Source organism: Cavia porcellus, unplaced genomic scaffold, assembly GCF_034190915.1.
Source record: "Cavia porcellus strain 051 isolate PalLab524CR breed Dunkin Hartley unplaced genomic scaffold, mCavPor4.1 scaffold_6, whole genome shotgun sequence".
Classification (NCBI taxonomy): domain Eukaryota; kingdom Metazoa; phylum Chordata; class Mammalia; order Rodentia; family Caviidae; genus Cavia; species Cavia porcellus.
This window is the reverse complement of record NW_026947489.1, coordinates 26773677-26786751: the sequence shown is the minus strand read 5'-3', so window position 1 is coordinate 26786751 and position 13075 is coordinate 26773677. Positions and strand designations below refer to the sequence as shown.

Below are 13075 nucleotides of genomic sequence, written 5' to 3'. Positions count from 1 at the left end.
CCTTTGCACTGAGCCCAACCCTTTTTAATTTTGAGAAAAGCTGGGCATGGCAGAGCATGCCTGTCATCCCACCACTCAGGAGGCTGAGGCAGGAGGAGAGTTCGAGACCAGCCTGGGCTACAAAGTGAGCTCAAGGCCAGCCTGAACTGCTTAGTAAGACCCTGTCTCAAAAAGACAAAAAATAAATAAAGTAAAATAAAATAAAATAAAAATTTAGGAAGATCTCACTAAGTTGCTAAACTGCCCAGGCTGGACTCCAACTTATCTCCCTGCCTCCTCCTCCCAGAGGATGCCCACTTTTTAAAAAAAAATATTTCTATAGTTGGCTCATTCTCTCACAGCCTTTCAAAGTATGTTTCTAAGGCCCCAGGGCTGCGTTCCACTCACTGTTTACCTACCCATGCCTTGGCAACATGCCTCGATCACACCGGGTGCTACACAAATGCTGGCGAAGCAGCCACTCTCCCTGCCACACGGTCCTGTCTCTCACATATTCTGCCAGGCAGTCTTGATCACACTGAGCATGTATCTTGAGAGAGACAGTGACTTCATCATGCAAGGGTGCAGTGTTGGGAGGACTGGACAAACTGACTGAGAGTGAGCTTAATGAGGGTTTCCACAGTTCTAAAACTACATTCCAAAATGTTGACTAAACTAAAATAAAAGGTTAACCATAAATTTGGAGAAGGAATAATTCCAAAATAACAAATAAATAAAAAGGAAACTGGGGACAAAAGAGTCTCTGGGAAAATGACAAATATTCGGGGAAGGCTTTTTGGGAATGATATAATCCAAGATTCCCACAGGAATAATGAGAGACTATTTCCTGGATAAAATGATGTATCTCTAGGACAACACCTGGATCAATCAAACTTATAGCTGAGTCAGTCTCACAAGGAGAATATGGTAATGGCAGTGAAACAGTCTGAAATGTCACAATCTGAAGAGATTAAAAAGAGACCATGAGCTTAATGGCGATATGCAGACTTTGAATATGGTTGGTATATACTCATGGCTGTTTGGTTACTAGCTGTATGACATTAGACAAGTTACTTCACCTAAGGATAAAAATGCTTAGTACAGCACCTAACACTCTCCATTTAACAGCTATTTATTGTCTCTATGTGGTAAATATTACGTATTTCATATAGTAAGTAATCAGAAAATTGAAGCTAGCATAATTATTATATCTAAAAGAACTATACCTCCTATTTCTATATTCTCCATTACAAATAACGTCCCCTTTGGTTCTGGAACTTAAAAGAAATAAGCATATTAATGAATATGTTAATTTGCTTTGGTGTATTTTGCTAAAGCAAAACAAAATTTTTTCTCAAAGTCTCAACTCTTTAACACCATCTCTCCATTATGCACAAGGGGATAATCAGAATGCCAAACACAGATCTCTCTGTACCCTTGGAAAGTCATTTCCTGCCATGGTGCCCAAAGGGACACCTTGAAAGAGACGTGAACGGGTTATGTGTCCCCTCTCAGGGATAGTCTTCTCCTGCGGATGTGAAACAAGCTGTGGCAGCTGCTCAGTATCATTAGATCAAAGGCAAGTCAACTGCTCTCTGAGGCTTAAAGTTATCATCATAAACCTAAAAATACTTAGCATTTGACCAAAAAAAGAAAACCAATGGAGATTCGGTTATCATGCAGGATTTCTTGTTGATCTTGTGAAGTTTCTAGTGAATACCTGAAAGTTTGTTGGTTATATGTGGTTTTATGGAGAAATTGATGAAAGGTATCTACTTTGTGAAAAGGATCATTTTTCATTTTATGTGTGTGCGTGTGTGTATCATCAAACCTGAATGAAGTTAGTGTTTAGGATACAACTTTTTTTTAAAATTTATTTTTATTTATTTATTTGGTACCAAAATTGAATTTGCTATCTCACGCTTGCCAGGAAGGTGTTTATGCTGCTGAGCTAAATCCCTTGCCCCTCAGATACAACTTCTTAATACATTTCATGATCAATTCATCTCTGAGGGAATACAAGAAAAATTATTCTTCATAAATTGTATGTTTTTAGTGGATCATCTCTAATTATCATCAAGACTAAGTTAGCAACTTCAGAGACCCGTTTCCTAACACATAGTCCTTGCTGGTCCAAGAGAACCAAAGTCTTTTTGGAATTTCACATGGATAATTGAGGGTTCAGTTGGGGTTGATGTTGGTGGGAAGTTGTCCATGAGTAAGTCAAAGATGTAGGGCTAAGAACCATTATGATTTGAATAGGAGATGTTTTCCAATATCGCATATTAAAGATTAAATCTCCAATGAAGTTAGGTTCAGAGGCAGGGTCTGGAGAAATGACTGGACCATGGGGCTCTAATTCCATCTGTGGATTAATCTATTGATGGGATCATAGCTTAGGAGGTAGTGTCTAGCTGAAGGGAGTGGATCATGGGGTCATTACCTTGGGAACTATATCCTGTCCTTGGCCCCTTTCTCGCTGGCTTTCTCTCTACTTCCTGGATGCCATAAAATAAGTAGCTTTCTTCTGTCATCCCCTCTGCCATGATGGTTTTGCCCTGGAAGCTATTTATGTTAAGTCTATTGTCACAGCGATGAAAAGTTGACCAACTTAGTCATGAATATGTGCAAAAAAGAACAATTTAGAAAACCTCTGACAGCTATACTTACCAAACTGAATAAAAATAAGGGCAGGCTCGTACTTAGCATTTTACTAATTTGAATATGATTTAATCATACTTAGCATAGATTCACTTTCAAACTAATGTTTGTTTTTTTGTAATCCTGTTTATTCTTAATTGACACAATAATTTCCAGGCAGGATAAGGTATTATCTCATAAATATATAAACCTTTACAAAAGAAATTACTTTGGGGGCGATTACTTCAAATTCAAGCAACTCAAGGGACTTGATCTTGGAATTTATGCTTCTATTTTTAATGTTTTAATCCAGACACAATTTTCCCCTTAAGTCCCTTCAAGCATGAAAATACTAAATCAGCTCTCAAAAAGCTCATCTGAAGAGAAATCAGAATTTTTCTTCTCATTTACTTCTTTTTAAATTCAGTTTCCTTGTGGGAAAATGTAAATTATAAATAAAATAAACCAAGTACGCAATAACCCTACCCACTGTGCACTACTTAAGGAGGACGCAGCTCACCATGCACGTCAAACCACTAACTACGAGCTGGCTCTGCACCTGGGCTTCCTCAGCACAAGGCTGCAGAGGTGACTCCCAAACAACCAGCCTGATTGAGGAAGAGACCTGCGCCCCACAGATGAGTCAGCTGCTTTAGGGAGAAATAACAGATGGACCAACAGTGTTAGCTCCAAGAAAAGCCCACAGCTGGTGAAAACTAAGAAAAAAACCCAGCATGGTGTTTTACCCTGAGAGTGACTTCTTCATGACAGGACAGAACTGGAGAACAGACTTTGTGTGGCACCTGCCATATTGCCTGAGTTTAACCAGGCACCATTTTGGGAAAGAGTTGATCACGCAGGGATGAGCCACAGAACATCTACCCAACAGCTTGAAGCTATTGTATGGGACTGAGTGTTACTGAAGACTAAAGTGTTACTCTTCCTCAGTGACTGGGTGAGAGACAGCCATGGGAAACTAACTTGGAGAGGGTGAGGGACAGACACAGATCCTCTCAGATTCCTTGAGAAGTTCAAGTTCAGGTTAGGAAGGAGCTGGGGTTTGTAGTCTGTAGTGGGAGGCCAGGTTCAGCAGGAGCGGATTTCAGAGGCGGTGAATCTGGTGATGAGTCAAACAGTTTGCTTCAGTCTTTGCCCCACTGACTACATTCAGAAGAGAACTGTGGTCTGATTGCTTCCTAGTGTGCCAGCGTTAAGCTGGGATGTGTCTCAGCTTGGAGAGCTGCCCTGGGCTGGGGATGCTTTTTTCACTTTTATCCCCCCTTCCCATCTCCCGCTACTTAAGTTTTCAAATCACACTTTTTCATGACCCTATTTCCTGAAACCTCTATGCTTACTAGTAAACCATTATGCTTTAAGAATCTACAGTTAATTATATCTTACTATAGTGGAACTCTTATATTGTTAATGATGGTGAAGTTGTTCTATTGAGTAATTATTGTAGGTCAATATTAGTTTGGCTTAGTGTTTCTATACTTTTAGATCTCATTTTTATGGTTAAAGGTGATATATTATTAGCTCTTACAGTTAATGTCCAATTTGTGTTTGATATTACTGTTTTTACTACTTTAGCTAAGGTAACATAGTTGTTGCTATCAACTGGTTTTCTCTGAAAGACAATATCTACACTTTTTGAGGGTCATAAACAGTACTGTACCCCATTACTGAAAAACTGGGTACTGAGCCAAATAAATTGCAACTTCTCCTGCCAAATAAATGAAGGTGGCTGGATCCTGGGACAGAGGGAAAGGCCATAATTAGCTACGCCCAAAGGACATTTCGTAAAACCAGACATTAACTAGAGCAGTCTCTATACCAGTGACAGAGATACCCACTATAATCAGTCTACAAGCCTCAGCACATAAAATACACAAATAAAACTCCAAAACCAATCCAGGAGCCACTGAGGGAAAGGAAATTAAAAGCCACACAGCTGAAATACGTGAAAGGATAACGGTGGATGTAACGTAAAGATTAACAAGGTGTTTGGCAAGTTTAGAGAAGACATAATTAAATAGATAGTGATCCTAATGAAAGAAATAAGCAATAAATCTAGAGAAGATACTAATAAAAATCTAGCAGGGTAAAAGAGATGTGAATCATGAATGCCCAGCATAGAAAAGAACTAGAATCCATAAAAACTTTCAAATTGAAATCTAGGAGATTAAAAATTTTATTGAAAATAGGGGCAGTGGGGAAGAGAGTTTCTAGGAATCAGCTAATGAGATACCTTAAAAACAACAGAACATGACAGCTGTGAAATGATGCAAGACTAATCTAAAATTCATTGGAATTAATGAAATATTAGAAGATGGTACAAAGGGTATCATAAACGTGTTTAGAGAAGTACAAAACACATGGAAAAATAATTTAACATACAAGTAAGTGGGGCATGTGGAAGCCCAAATAGCCAGGATCAGAAAAGAAATACTTTAAGACACATTATAGTTAAGATATCAGAAATCCAACACAGGAATAAAATCTTAAAGTGGTTAGAGAAAAGGGACAAATCCTATATTAAGGAAAAACCATCAGAATTATAGCAGACTTCTCAATACAGAGTTTAAAGGCAAGGAAAGTTTGGAGCCCTAAAAGAAAACAACTTCCAACTCAGAACCTGCAAAAAATGTTTTTGAAATAGATGGAGAAATAAGATATTTTCATGATAAAGAAAGAAATTCATGATGAGCAAATCAGCACTCCAAAATTGTCTCAAGGATATCCTAGAAAAGACAGTGAAGCTAACAGTGCCAAAGGCTCCAACAGAATTAATGCAGCAGGTGTGGTGAGCAGCTGAGAAGAGAAGGGGACTCAGTAACAGGAAACTAACACAATGACAGGAAACAACCAACAGTGAAAGAAAACCCACAGAATGGGAAAAAATCTTGCTAGCTATTCCTCAGAGGACTGACTTCTAGAATATATAAATAACTCAAAAAATTACATCTCCCTCCCAAAATACCTATCAAAAATGGGTGAATGAAATGCACTTAGGAGAAGAAAGCCAGAAGGCCAATAAATACATGAAAAAGTTTTGGACATTGTTGGTCATTAGAAAAATGCAAATTAAAACACACTAAGATACTAATTTACTCTAGAAAGAATAACCATCATGAAGAAATTAAATAACAAATGCTGGCAAGGCTGTGGGGAAAAATGAAACTTTTTAGACTGTTGGTGGGAATGTAAATTAGTATAATAATGATGGAGATCAGTACAGAGATTCCTCAAAAGCTAAAATTAGAAATTCCATTTGATCCAGGTATTCCCCTTCTATGTATCTTCCTGAAAGACTTAAAGACATCTTATTACAGTGATACATGCTTATTCATGTTTACAGATGCTCTTTTTTTTTTTTTTTGTGGTACTAGGGATCAAACTCACGACCTTGCACTTGCCAGGCAGGTGCTTAATGCCATTGAGCTAAATCCCCAGCCCCCATATTCATGTTTATAGCAGCGCAATTTATAATAGCAAATCTTAGAAACAGGGTCATTCAACAAATGAATGGATAAAGAAAGCATTGTATTTACATGCAGTGGAATACTACATTGCATAAATAAGGAGGGACCTGAGGCATTTGTAGGTAAATGGATGCATCTTTACCATAACGTTAAGTGAAATAAATCAGAGACACAAGGTTAAATATTGCATGGTTTCTCTTATATGAAAAACCTAAAATATAAGTAAAGGGCAAAACAAAGGGTAGATAACAAGAACTGGTGATCTTTTTCAAAAGGTAAGGGGAACAAGAGATGGAAGGCGGTGGAGGGCAAAGGAAAAGGGATTTAAAAAAGAACTGAAGGAAAAATGGAAATAGAACTTCTGCAAATGGGAGGGAGCAGGGAGGAACTGGAAGGGAACGGACTCAAAATGAATGAAGATGTGTCATATGTACATGTAAAAACTCCCCCCAGTAAGTGTGGTCCTTATGTACTACAAACCGGTACTCATAAAAAACAAAATACACAAAATGGGAGGTGACATATTTTTGTTCTAATTTTTTTTTAACATTTTAGTTATTTAGAAACCTGTGCTCAATCAAGAAAAAGAGATTAAACAAAAATCTCAGAACAACCAGTCAGTGACCCAGGTCATATATCCACTAAAATATCTATATCTATATCTATATCTATATCTATCTATCTATCTATATATATATATATATATGTTTTGTTTTGTTTTTTTTTTTTTTGTACTGGAAGTCAAGCTCAGGACCTTGTGCTTGCCAGGTAGGCGCTATTCCGCTGAGCTATATATCCTTGGCCCTATTTTCTATTATCTGTAAATGTGAAGAATTACCATCATGTGGCATCTATTTATTCTTTTATCTGTAATATCTAGAGGCAGTTATCTCAGTCTTTCTGAGGGAAGTAAATATTTTTCCCATTCTCTCCTTAAACAGCTTATTCATGTTTTTATAAAGTATATATTCATAAAAATTCTAAAAACTCTAACAGTTATTCTTAACCTATTTTTACAGATGTGGAACCTGAATGGGGCCATGTGTTTCTTATTAAAGAATCTGTGATTATTTATGTGGCCACAAAATGCTAAGCAGGTGCTCCAATCCAGTTCTCTCTCCAAATTCCTCCTTTCTCTCCACTGCCTCTCAGAAGGCACAGTCATTTGTATTACTTGATTTTTTTCTTGGTGCTTTAAAGTCATGCATCCCCAAACTGAACACCCAAGTGATGTGCAGTGAAAACATTATAGCTTTCATTTTGCAGGCGGTGCTCTTCACAAACAGCCTTTTAAAGTCTCTTCTTAGCTGGGTTTGCAGCTCAGTGGCAGAGCACAGGCTTAGTGTATGTGAGGCCCTGGGTTCACTCGCCAGCATGACACACACACAAGGACAAAAACCAAAAACAAAACAATAAACAACAACAAAAAAATTTCTCATTGATTATGAATTCAACTACCAGCATGACTTAATTCCTGTTTTTGTTTATTTGTGCTAGCAAGCCAGTCAGCATATCCTTGCCTACTTTGCTTTTCCTCCTCAGTGAGACACAGTGCTCATTTTATTTCCTCTCATACAGCTTCCTGACATACATGGAGCTAGAGCTCCATTTCTCTCCCAGGTGGGGATCTCTGTCACTACAGTGACTGCGATGGCAGATTCCATGGGAAAAAGCTGAGTAACTTTGTGGGTCTGCTATTTGTCATTCCTGCTCCCGTGTGGAACACCCGCGGTACTCTTTTATCCACGCTCCAAACTGGGCAGAAGAGTCCTTCCCTGACTCAACACAAAGCCAAGTCCTGCTCTCTCCACCCCCAACTCCTGTGCTTTCTCACAAATTCAAAAGACTCCAGTGGCTAATTACGTAAGAAGTCTCTCTCCTTGGGCCTCATAGCTCACTGCCTCAATTCCTCTAAACAGAGCCATCTGTTAACCAAGGATTCAAAATCAAAACATTCTTTGATGAGTCACAATTAATGACAAGTACAATGTGAGTACTGCCAGAATGATAAATTTAACACTACTCAAATATTCATCACGTACTAAATAAAGAGCTTTTTAGGTTTTGAAAATAAAATATTTTAACATTTAGAAACTGCTTGACTTTAAAAATAAACCACATACAGTCCCGGGAGCTCCAAAGAAATCAAATGGAATTGAGATGCTATTAACAAAGCTGACATTGTGTGCTTGGAAATGATCACAACTGATTTTAATAGTGGAGACAAGAAACTTATGAACAGGATAATGAACACAATGAACTGCGAGAAGAAACAAAGATTACCAGAGTCCCTTCCAGGGTTAATGCTGTATCATTCTGAGTGTGTGAATCCATCCACAGACATATGGCTGCCTTTGGGATTTCAAGAGGACTTTGCTGACATAACATTTTCTATACTGAAGTCCCTGGTATCTGAGATTTTTTCTGTACATTCTTGCTTATTAAGACTAGTAAGTACAGTAAGTGGATTTAGTCAGCATTTCTCCACCTTTTTAAGGGACCCGGTCAGTAAAGGCTTATTGTGAGCTAAGACCAAAAAGCAAGCTATCTGCATTTATGTTGTTACTAAACTTTCTCAGTAAAATGACTACTTTTAAAAAATGTAATGAAAAAAAAAAAAAAAAAAAAAACCAGCTCTCCTTAGTCTGTTTTGTAATCAGTAAAAATAAACAGCTCGGCAATAATGAGAAGTGGGAAAAAAACCTCTGCAATTTAGAATCTAAGTCCTTTTCATGATTTAAGACTGAGTAGCAAAGTACATAAACTAGATTCTAACCCCATGCTTAGAAAAAAACATAGCCTGTTTTGAACTGTGGTTTTAAAAGCATTTGTGAATGTAACTTTTGTTATAACCACAGGGTAAAATGACTATTCATTGGTTATAAACTTAAGATTAGTCACAAGGGATCTATTGAAGAAATGGGACCCTGCACTGTTGGTCAGAGTCATATAATCAAATAAAATAATCCCATGGTTCCATTTTCCCTGCTTTTTTGATAACTAATGTTTTTGTGTCATTTATTTTTTTCAAGCATGGATATAACATAACTTTAAATATTCTAATAAATGTCCATAAAAATAAAATCCTCAGATGGTGAGGCTTTTCAGTTCTAGCACTAGATTTTGGCCTCTGTCACATGCTGGTATGTAAGCAAGCACATATTCAGAAGCCAGCCCTACAGTGAGGGAGATATTACATAAAGGGCAACTCCACGCTGATGAATCCTCTGTTTTGATCTTGCATTTTCACTACTGTATGTTCTTAAGAACTGATAACATTAGCTAGGCATGGTGGTGCACTTCTGTAATCTCAGCCCTTGGGAGGCTCAGGCAGGAGGATCGTTGCAAGTTCAAGACCAGCCTGGGCTACAAAGTGAGCCCAAAGCTAGCCTGAACAAATGGCAAACTCAACAAGACTGTATGCAGACTACTGCAAGAAAATTAAGCATAATTAGTGCTGCTGTGAAATACGGAGCAAGCAAAGAAAGGGAAATGATTGAGCCATAGTCTGAGTTGAGGGGAAAATCTCAGGAGGCAGGAAGAGAACTAAGCAAGTATAGAAATGGGTGGAGAATGACTTGGGGAGCAGGTACTTTTGAAATTGACAATCAGGAATTCCAGCTATATTTAGCTTAAAACCCTTTTGAACTAAGGTGATAACTACGATCAAAGAGTACAAAGGGAGAGCCTGGAGAAGCGGGTAGAGACTTTTCCTGATTCTGTTCTGTGTTTACCGTAGTCTGAACCCCAGTAGACAGAACCATGCTCATTCACTCTGATGATGTCAAAACTCTATATGTACACTAAGCTACCAGGATTTCACAGGAGTATTAGGTGAGATCGGGCATGTCCAGGTTGGTATGGCCGTAGACAGTAATGAGTATTAGGTTGGGACTTGAATTCAGCACTGTGTAGCACCTAAGACTGAACTTAATTTCCCACTGTAATACTCTGACACTATGTAAAACAAACTTTTAAAAGCAATCACTTTCTGATCCAGAGAAATGCAAATAAGGGTCATGTTTATGTGCTTGTTATAGCTCTCAAGGGCTAAAACATTCTAACTCAGTTTAGTTAATATTTCCTGTAAATGTCAGTAACAGTGCCTGCCATGTGCTAAGTATTGGGCCTTAAGGCAGAAAGACATAAAAATCACAACACTTGCCTTTTAATAGTTTATCATTTAAACTAATTGGAAAGGTTAGGAACAAGGAATAGGGATAATTAACTGTTTAATATAATAAAAGTAGTATCACAAAAGAATGATTGACAAATCAATCACACAGAAGACTAAGAAAAGGGAGAGGCTAAATGTCTAGAAAAGTTTAGAGAGATTCCTTAGAAGGGGAGGATTTTGGCAAAATCATGACAGGGAGAATAGTTACTGGTCTCCAAGAGGAGAAATGGGAAACAAAAACCTCAAAGAGAAGGCCATAGCCTGGAGCAGGTTTAAAAACATAAATGGTTGTAGAGTAGCTGGAAAGGTATCAGAGAAACTAATGCTGGAAACTATGAGGGGTGGGCTAAGCAAAGTGGTGTCAATTCCACGGGCTGTGGGAATACAGGAATGTTTTTGAGCAAGAGAGTCCCATTCATTATCCAAGTGGTGGTGTAGAAAGATTTCTTCAAGGCTGGGCATAAAGCTCAGAGATAGAGCACCTGGCCAGCACACACCACCACCAACAAAGCAAAGCAAAGCAAAACAAAACCGGTGTCTCTTGCAACAGGTAACGGAAAGTTTTCAGAAGGGCAGAGGGCAGGCACGAAGAACAGTTAGGAGCTAATTGTAGAAACAGCTGATACCCAAGGGAAGCAAAAGGAAAGAGAAGGACGTTTCTTTTTCCTTTTTCTTTCTTTCTTTTCTTTTTCTTTTTGTCTTTTGTCTTTTTGAGACAAGGTCTCCCTATGTGGTTCTGGCTGGTCTCGAGCTCATGTTGTAGCCCAGACTGGTCTCGAACTTGCAACGGTCCTCCTGCCTCAGCTTCCCAAGGGCTGGGGTTACAGGCGTGTACCACTACACCTAGCTAAGAAGGATGTTCCATTCTAATGCTACACATTTAGAAAGACTTTTGATTGCAGCTCATTTAAGTAAGTGGAAATTGGAGGAAAATAATGCACAATAACTTTAGATAGGTTTATAGCTCAATAAAGACGATTAACTGCATGGTTTTTGTGACATTTTACAGGTTGCATTGTACTTACAGAAATATTTATTAGTTTATGCTCACAACATACCCCATGAGGTAGATGGTTTTGGCACTGTTGCTACTTTTCAGCTGTTAAAATTGTAGTAACTAATACAAGGCCACACTGTTCTTGCATTTTATGACTGACATCTAGCTATTATGGGCCTGTGGTTCCAGAGTCTCTGTACTTGCTGTTCCCCACAGTAATCTGAGACTGGAGGACCTGTTTTCATTTTGAAGGGCATAATTTAAATTTTTTTCATGGAAAATTTCAAGCATGAACAAAAGAAGAGAGAATAATACGATAAAATGTCATCTATCACCCACTTTCAGAAATGATAAACTACAACCAGTCTCGTCTTACCGATATGCCGGCCACCCACAGTTACTGGACGCTCCTCCGCCATCACACGGTCAGCTGTGTAAGGTCCTCAGACACTTTTGAGGAAGCAAAGTCTGTTTTCCCTACAGACGCACATTTCCTGTCTTCAGCTGGACAGGGAAGCTGGAGGACATAATCCTCCCCAGAGCACTGCTCTGCTCACCAAGACGTGAGAAGTGAGAAGCAAACAGTTGGCCCCTTTTTCTCAGAAGACTTCTGGGAGTTGCTTTCTTGTTTTTTTCCCCAAGCTATCTCTAGTACAGGAAAATAAAATGTATTTTTGTTCTCTTCACTCCTATTTTGTGTTTCTTATTTTTCCAAGCGGGAAGGTTGATGGCCATTTATTGCTCACACAGGTTTCCTCTAGATGGTTTTAACAGGATGCCTTGTTACCTATCCATGTAGACTTTTTGCATGAATTTGTATGGGATATGGAGGGTGGTGCTCCGCGTTGGTCTAAAGGAAACTGCTTCCCTGTACACCAAAACATGTTTTCTTTTTAAGAAGTTTTTTCTTCATTACAAAAAGACTTCTTTCGCTAAGAACACTATCATTTCACACTTACTCTATGTTTTTTATGAGAACTGTTAAGAATTTTAATGTTTACAACTTTCAGATTAAAAAAAGTTTGTTTTCAACAAAATTCTATAAATTGTCCTTTTCTTCTGAATGTATGCCTACTTCATGAAACTTTGTTTCAAAGAGTGAGACAGGACTGGGGTGAATGAGATCTGATTACATCTAGAGGCTTTAATATGTATTTATAGGGAAGGATAGGGTTTTAGCTTCATACAGACATAACCAGAGGTTTAAGTTGCCTTGACTCTATGAATTCTGAGTCAGCTGTGAATGATATTATCTCTGTCCTAAGATTTGCAGAAGGTAATAACTATAATGGTTATAAAACACTTTTTTTTAAGATAAGACATCGCTATGTTTTCATAGGGTTCAGGAGGTCCTCCAGCCTCAGCCTCCCAAGCAGCTCAGATGATGGGCACATATTATCACAACTGGCTACACTCATCTTATGTTGGAGCTACACAATTTAATTTTTTCTGCTCTCTAGTATTTAGGCCTCTTTTAACCTGATTTATTCTGAAATCTGCCAACTGACTTTTTTCCCTGTCCCTTCTTTATGCAGGGTGGTGGTCCTTTTACAGGGGATCTGCAGGAACTTAGAACCATATTGTGTACTAGCAGCATCTCAGCAATTAGACCCTGCCCTTTAGCTTGTGAGGAACCTGGATGATTCTCAAGAGTGAAGTCAAAGCAGATTGCATGCCTGGTTGGTAAAGTGCAAATCACAGAAGAAGCAAAGTGTGGGGTGTGTGTGTGTGGCTGCATTCCATATTTAATTTTCTATAATTACTCTACTATAATGTGATTGATAAATGAGATAAAGAGTT

General features: G+C 38.4%; 1 protein-coding gene across 11 annotated transcripts in view; it reads right to left on the bottom strand.

The window, feature by feature from the left end:
* The window catches only part of Frmd5 (FERM domain containing 5), a 332781-nt gene that overhangs the window by 81448 nt on the left and 238258 nt on the right, over positions 1–13075 (bottom strand). The window contains exon 1 of one of the 11 annotated variants that reach the window (XM_063250148.1): positions 11652–11672. The exons of the other annotated variants lie outside the window; for them this stretch is intronic. The gene's annotated coding sequence lies outside the window, so the exon portion shown is untranslated. Of the gene's footprint in view, positions 1–11651; positions 11673–13075 lie in introns of those variants that run through there. 11 annotated transcript variants of the gene reach the window in all.